Source organism: Balaenoptera acutorostrata, unplaced genomic scaffold (assembly GCF_949987535.1).
Source record: "Balaenoptera acutorostrata unplaced genomic scaffold, mBalAcu1.1 scaffold_553, whole genome shotgun sequence".
NCBI classification, from domain to species: Eukaryota; Metazoa; Chordata; class Mammalia; order Artiodactyla; family Balaenopteridae; genus Balaenoptera; species Balaenoptera acutorostrata.
The window spans coordinates 191,693-198,584 of NW_026646694.1; the positions used below are offsets into that span (position 1 = coordinate 191,693).

The following is a 6,892-nucleotide window of genomic DNA, read 5'->3' on the forward strand; positions in this document are numbered from 1 at the left end:
CCACTTTGCTTTGATGCCCAGAATGAAAAAAAAAAGAATCTGACTTAAAAAAACAAATGAACAACAGCAAAATTCCCTTAATTATTTGTTCTAATGGGCGAAAGGTCAGCATGATCTAGGATCTGGTGATAAACCTGTTACAGAGAAAAAAATTTTTTTTAATTTGACTTTTGCTTTTATCATAGGTGCTCAATAACTATTTGTGGAATGAATGAACATCTAGGCTAAGAAAGCATTCATTGCGCAGGTCCCATAAGACCTGCTTGAGAGCAAGTCTGGGTGCCACCCCTAGGGCACAATGGATGGGCAAAGGTATCAATTATTATGATCATAGTCACTGTTTATAAAAATCAGTGATATTACTTTGTCCTGGAAAATAGCTGAATATTTAAAGTAGGTCTCGGGACTTCCCTGGTGGCGCAGTGGTTAGGAAACTGCCTGAGAGTGCAGGAGACACTGGTTCGAGCCCTGGTCCGGGAAGATCCCACATGCCACGGAGCAACCAAGCCCGTGCACCACAACTACTGAGCCTGCGCTCTACAGCCTGCGAGCCACAACTACTGAGCCCGCATGCCACAACTACTGAAGCCCGCGTGCCTAGAGCCCATGCTCCGCAACAATAGAAGCCACTGCAATGAGAAGCCCACGCACTGCAATGAAGAGTAGCCCCCGCTCGCCACAACTAGAGAAAGCCCACGCGCAGCAACGAAGACCCAACGTAGCCCAAAATAAATAAATAAATTTATAAAAATAAATAAAGTAGGTCTCTCCTGCATCCTGAAATCTTGTTACTCTAATTGTTTACATCAATTCAACATTTACTGAGAAAAAGGAGTACAGATTGTTCAAGGATGAGAAGAAACCAGCTCTGATTTCCTAACGATTGCAATCTAGGTGGTGGGGAGCTTTGGGTGTCAGTTCTGTGTTTCTCCCCAGGTTGCCCTACCAGCCCCTGGAGTTGAGCAAGCTACCAGCACTCACAGAGCCTTGTGTTTTTCCTCCTGCCTTCCTCACCTCAGAGTGTTGGCAGGATTTTATTAGTCCACGAGGGCTGCCAAGACAAAACACACAGCCGGGGTAGCTTAAACAACAGAAATTAATTTTCCTACAATTCTGGAAGCGAGAAGTCTGAGATCAGGGTGTTGGCAGGTTGGGTTTCTCCTGAGGCCTTGCCTTGCAAATGGCTACCCCCTTGCTGCCTCTTCACATGGTCGTCCCTCTGTGCCCACGCAACCCTGCTGTCTCCCTGTCTGTCCAAACTTCCTCTTGTTATAAGGATACCATTCAGGTTGCATTAGGGTCCACCCTAATGGCCTCATTTTAACTCAATCCCCTCTTTAAAGGCCCCATCTCCTAGTATAGTCACATTCTGAGGTACTGGGGATTAGCGCTTCCACATATCAATTTTGGGGGACACAATTCAGCCCATAACAAGAACCAAATAAAATCACGTGCAAAATGCCTAGCATGATGTCTGCCTGGCACATGGTAACATCCTACAAATTTGAGTTCCCCCCTCTTTCCTGCTAGTAGGATACTAAAGGTTTAAAACAACCATTTTAGATGGAGCAAGTATCAACTCTGGCTCCTGTGGGTATAAATTGTTCCTAAATAGGGATAAGGGGGATCCAAATTAATGAGCTTCTATTAATCAAAACTGGTTTGGGGATTTCATGTTTTAAAAATTAGATTCATTGAGGTATAATTCTATATCATAAAATTCACCCTTTCAAAGTGTTCAATATATGTTCAAGGAGTTCTTACAAGGTATATAGTCGTGTAACCACCATTACAAGCAATATACAGAACATTTCTTGCTCCAAAAAGTACCCTCATGTCCCTTTCCCATTTCCCCCCTCTCCGAGCCGTTTGTAACCACTGATCTTTCTGTCTCTACAATTTTGACTTTTCCATTATGTCATATAAATGGTCATTTGATATGTGGTCATTTGTGATTGACTTCTTTCACTTAGCATAATACTTTTGAGATTCATCCATACAGCTACATGTATCAGTTTCAGTAGTTGTCCGTTTATCACCTTTTTTTTTTACCAATTTATACCAAAGATACCACAATTTGTTAAACCATTCGCCAATTGATGGGCATTTGAATGGTTTCTACTTTTCGGTGATTATGAATAGAGCTTCTATGAACATTAAGAGTACACGTCTTTTTGTGGACGTATGCTTTCCTTTCTCTTGGATAAGTACCTTAGAATGGGATTGCTGGGTGCTATGATACGGGGATGCTTAACTTTTTAAAAAACTGCAAACTGGGTACCATTTTGCACCCCCATGGGCTGAGTGTTTTACACATATTTTATCACAGTCTGTGCCTTGTCTTTCCATTTTTCTTAACACTATCTTTTGAAAAGCAGGAGTTTAAAATTTTGATGAAATCTAATTTATCAATTTTTATTTTTATGATGTATGATTTGTGTTTGTGCATAGCTAAAAATCTTTATTTAGTTCAAGGTCACAAGGTTTTATCTTCTATTTTTCTTCCAGAAGCTTTATAATTTTAGTTCTTGCATTACTACTATGATCTGTTTCAAGTCAATTTTTGTATGTGGTTTGAAGTAAGGGTCAAGGTTAGTTTTAGGCATATGAATGTCCAATCATATACCAACACAATGCATTAAAAAGGCATCAAACTACCTTGACACCTTTGTCTAAAATCAGTTGACGCTACACATGTGGGCCCACATCTGGACTCTTATATTGTTCCATTAATCTATCTTTCTATACTTGTATGCCTATGCTATGTGTGTGTGTGTCCAAATCCATATTGTCTTTATTTTTGTAGCTTAAAAATCGTCTTCAAATCAGGTAGTGTTAGTTTTCCAATTTCATTCTTCTTTTTCAAAATTGTTTCTGCTATTCTAGATCCTCCACATTTCTATATAAACTTCAGAATCAGTTTTTGAATTTTTACACAAAAGCCTATCAGGGGTTTGATTGGGATTACTTGTATCTATAAAGGAATTCATTTTGATAAATTAGATGAACACCATCCCTAATTTGGTCAAGCTTTGAAGCAAGCTTTGGTATTTTAGAAAACTGTTCAGTTTTTAATTAGGTTGAGTGTTTATTTCGAAGCCTGTGATTCTCACCTTCTCTTCTGAGTCTAGGATGCAATGGAAAGAAGCATCACTCTGGTGACAGAAACACCCGGGATATGTGTTTTGTCCTTGAGAGGAAAGGCAGTTTCCTCTTTCAGGGGAACTCTGTCTACGTCTGTGATAGGTAAAATCTCACAACTCAAACCCAAGAGAAGCTGTTTCAGGCATTCCCAAATAACCACCCTTCCCTCCTTTGTCAAGAGCAAAGTTCATCGGATTTAGGAAAAGTGGTCTCATTCACAGCCCAAGCACACCACAGGCCCCAGGAGAGCGTGTTCTGGGAAGGGATTGAGGGATTCCAGGGCAGAGGCTTTCTGGAAGCATTGCCACCACTAGCAGGGGGTCTTCCAGATGAAGTATCCAGAGTAGGGGCCATGATTGCCACCCAGCCAGTTCCCCAGGGACTACCCTTAGAAAACCAGCCTGTCAGCAGCAGAATTGTTGCCTGTTCTTTATACTGTGAATTGTTAGCAGTTTCTAAATAGACCATTCATTTTTCCTTTTAGCACAGAAGGGTCTCACAACTCCAAATACCACCAGGGGCCTGAATGTTTCAAGTCAAAACATTCCCCAAACCACAGCCCTCGGGTGAGAGGCCGAGCTAGCCAAGGGTTGGAGGAAAAACAACCACCTACCAGCCTGGAAACCACTGTGTACACAGGAGGCTGCTCGCCTTGCTCACAGAGGCTGGGAGACTGAGCATTTTCACTAGTGAGACTTAATCTGATAAAGCCACCTTCCCTACACTTCCCCTCTGCCCGAGGAAATAAACCCAGTCCTGGGGCTGGAGGCTTCGCGGGGGGCGGGGCCGCCCAGGGTACCTGGAGGACCTGAGCCACTCCTGCCCCGCTTCTTCCTCCCCGGTTGTGATTAAAAAAAAAAAAAAAAAAAAAGAGGCTTTTGCAACAGGCCCGGTGCAGCATTTGATTCGGGGAGCAGCGGAGCGGTGTCAAACCTCTGCCAGGATCCTGCGGCGTCTGCCCCGCAACTCCAGGAACACGAGCGCGGCGGCGCTGCAGAGACGCTGGCGCGGGCACCAGCCCACCGGGGAAAGCCGGGATCTCTGGAGTTGTGGCTCCCAGGGCCCCCGACCGCCATCCAGCAGGCAAAAGAGATCCCGGAGGTCCTAGTGGAGCCGCGCGGTCGGCGGTGCTGCCTGCCGGGCCGCTTCCTGCGGGAGGGGCGGCTTCGCCAAGTGCCTTGAGATCTCTGACAGGATGAGGACGCCAAGAGGAGGCGCTTGGCCGCAAGATCCTGCCTGAGTCGCGGCTGCTCAGGCCGCACCGGAAGGAGAAGATGTCCTTGGAGATGTCTGTTCATTGCCCTCTCGCCCACCAGCACGGAGTCGTAGGTGCACGTGGACACGAACTTCATGTTGGTGGTGCTGGGGCGCTGCTGCCGCCGAAGATCTCCCCTGGAGCCGCACCGGCGGAGGAAGGCGACGACCCAGCCCGAGGTCCGCCGCTACCTGCAGCACGTGGTCCTCGGCTGCCGGTACCTGCACCCAAACCTGGTTATTCACCGGGACCTCAAGCTGGGCAAACTCTTCCTGAATGACGATCTGGAGGTGAAAATAGGGGATCTGGCCCGGCAACCAAAGGTGAATATGATGGGGAACAGAAGAAGAAAACCCTGTCTAAATACGTAGCTCTTGAGGCTCTGAGCAAGAAAGGGCACCGTTTCCTGGTGGACGGGGGGCCTATTGGGTGCATCATGTTGATATATACCTTGTCGGTGGGTAGATCACCTTTTGAGATCTCTTGCCTAAAACTGACCGACTTCTGGATCAAGAAGAAGGAATGCAGGATCCCCAAGCACATCAACCCCGTGGCCACCTCCCTCTTCCAGAAGATGCCGCAGACAGGTCCCACTGCTCACCTGATCATTCATGAGCAGCTCAAGACGAGTCCTTTACTTCTGGCTACATCCCAGCCCATCTCCCATTACCTGCCCCACCATTCCATCAAGGTATTCAATCGCTCCCAGAAGCCTGGATCCCAGCAACAGGAAGACTCTCATAGTCCTAAATAAAGGCCTAGAGAACTCTATGCCCAAGACTCCCTGGGGAAAAGAGGGACCAGTGGTCCAGGAGACCAGAGAGTGCCACCTTGGTGACATGCTATAGCGGCTGCATAGCGTGAATGCCTCCAGGCCCTCTGAGACGGGCTGGTGAGGCAAGAGGAGGCTGAGGGTCCCTCTGGCACCCCCATCTTCTGAGTCAGCAAGCGGGGGACGATTGGGACAAGTGCAGCCTCGGGCATCAGCCGTGTAGCAAAGTGTCGGGGGTGTTCTCCGATGGTTGGACTCACCTCATCCTTTGGTGCCTTGGTGACAGTCTGTGGTTCATAGAGCACGGTGGTGCAGAGTTCTCCCTCGCCGTGAGTTCCCATCCCAACTCCTCCGTGAAGATCACTCTCCAAGTACTTCCAAAACTACATGAGTGAACACTTGCTGAAGGTGGGTACCCACGGGAAGGTGATGAACTAGTCCAACAACCCTACCTGCCTACCTGATTCTGCAAGCACAGCACCATCATCCTGCATCCTGCGACGTCTTCCAGGACCACAGCAAACTCATCCTGTGCCCAGAATGGCAGCTGTGACCTACATCGACTAGAAGCTGGATTTCCACGAGTACTGCCTGAATCTCCTGGAGAAGCACAGCTGCCCCAAGAGTCTGGCAAGTCAGCTCTTCTATGCCCGCCCATGGTGGACAAGCTGCTGAGCTTTCGCTCAGCCAACAACCGCCTCAGGACCTCCTCATAGCCCCTCCCCTAGGACTACTGCCCCTCCTCACCCCCACCAGCCCCTTGGGCCCCTATGGGTTAGCTCCCACCGTGCTGGGTTTACTGTGATATGTCCCCTCATTCAGACCGGGTGGCTGGAAAAAGAGCTATGTCTTCCTTGCAGGTGGGAATTGCTATTAAGTTATTTTTGTACATGTTGGGGTGTAGGTTCTACAGCCTCTTCACCTTCCCTCTCAACCCCACCGTATGAATTGTACAGAATACTGCTATCGAATTTGGGACTGTCTTTTTCTTGGCTTTATACACATTAAACACATGTGAATCTTTTTAAAAAGGTGTGGGGAGCGCTGATTGGCTGCTGGTTGTCACGTGCACTCAGTGGCCACCTGGCTCAGCCAGTCAGCAGCAAGAATTGAGTACTCTGGAGGTGCTGTGCAGAGGTGGCTATATGGGCTATACGAGATGCCTGCCTTCATTGCCCCTTAGCCCAATAAGTCATGTAGCAATGGTAAACAAATTCAGTGACAACGCATTAAGTCCTTCACAAAATGCCTTTGACAAAAGGCGGTCGTCTGCTGAGAGCTGTGGGACCCTCTCAGCTGGTAGGGCCCTGAGAATGCTACAGTGACCCTGTCATGGGGACAGGTCTGTCAGGAATGGTCTTGGGGGAAGAGGATGGAATTTATAAGACCTCCTTTGAATGACCAGTGCCGACTCTGGTGGCTCATCTAGCTGGCATGTAGAAACGCTGGAAACGCTAGCCGAAAGCTTGGGAAGGCAGAGAGGGAGAGAGAGAGAGGAAGGCAGGAAGGAGGGAAGAAAAGCAAGGAACCCCCTGCGGTAGGTGCTGCGAGGGAAGGGCTGCCTGGGGTCCCGTTCATGTGCTCACAGCAGCATATGTCCACTAGTGAGGAGTACTTTGTGGATTCGGTCCACGAGAGACACATTTAGGGTGCCTGTTCCAGCTGAAGGAAGGCCAGGTGAGAGCATACTGGAAAGAAGTTCGAGAAGTTGGCTCAATGGT

At 47.9% G+C, this 6,892-nt stretch overlaps 1 pseudogene; it reads left to right on the plus strand.

Moving 5' to 3' along the window:
* The first annotated feature begins 4,154 nt into the window (after nt 1-4,154).
* LOC130707014 (serine/threonine-protein kinase PLK1-like) lies at nt 4,155-6,142 on the plus strand (annotated as a pseudogene).
* The last annotated feature ends 750 nt before the right edge of the window (nt 6,143-6,892 follow it).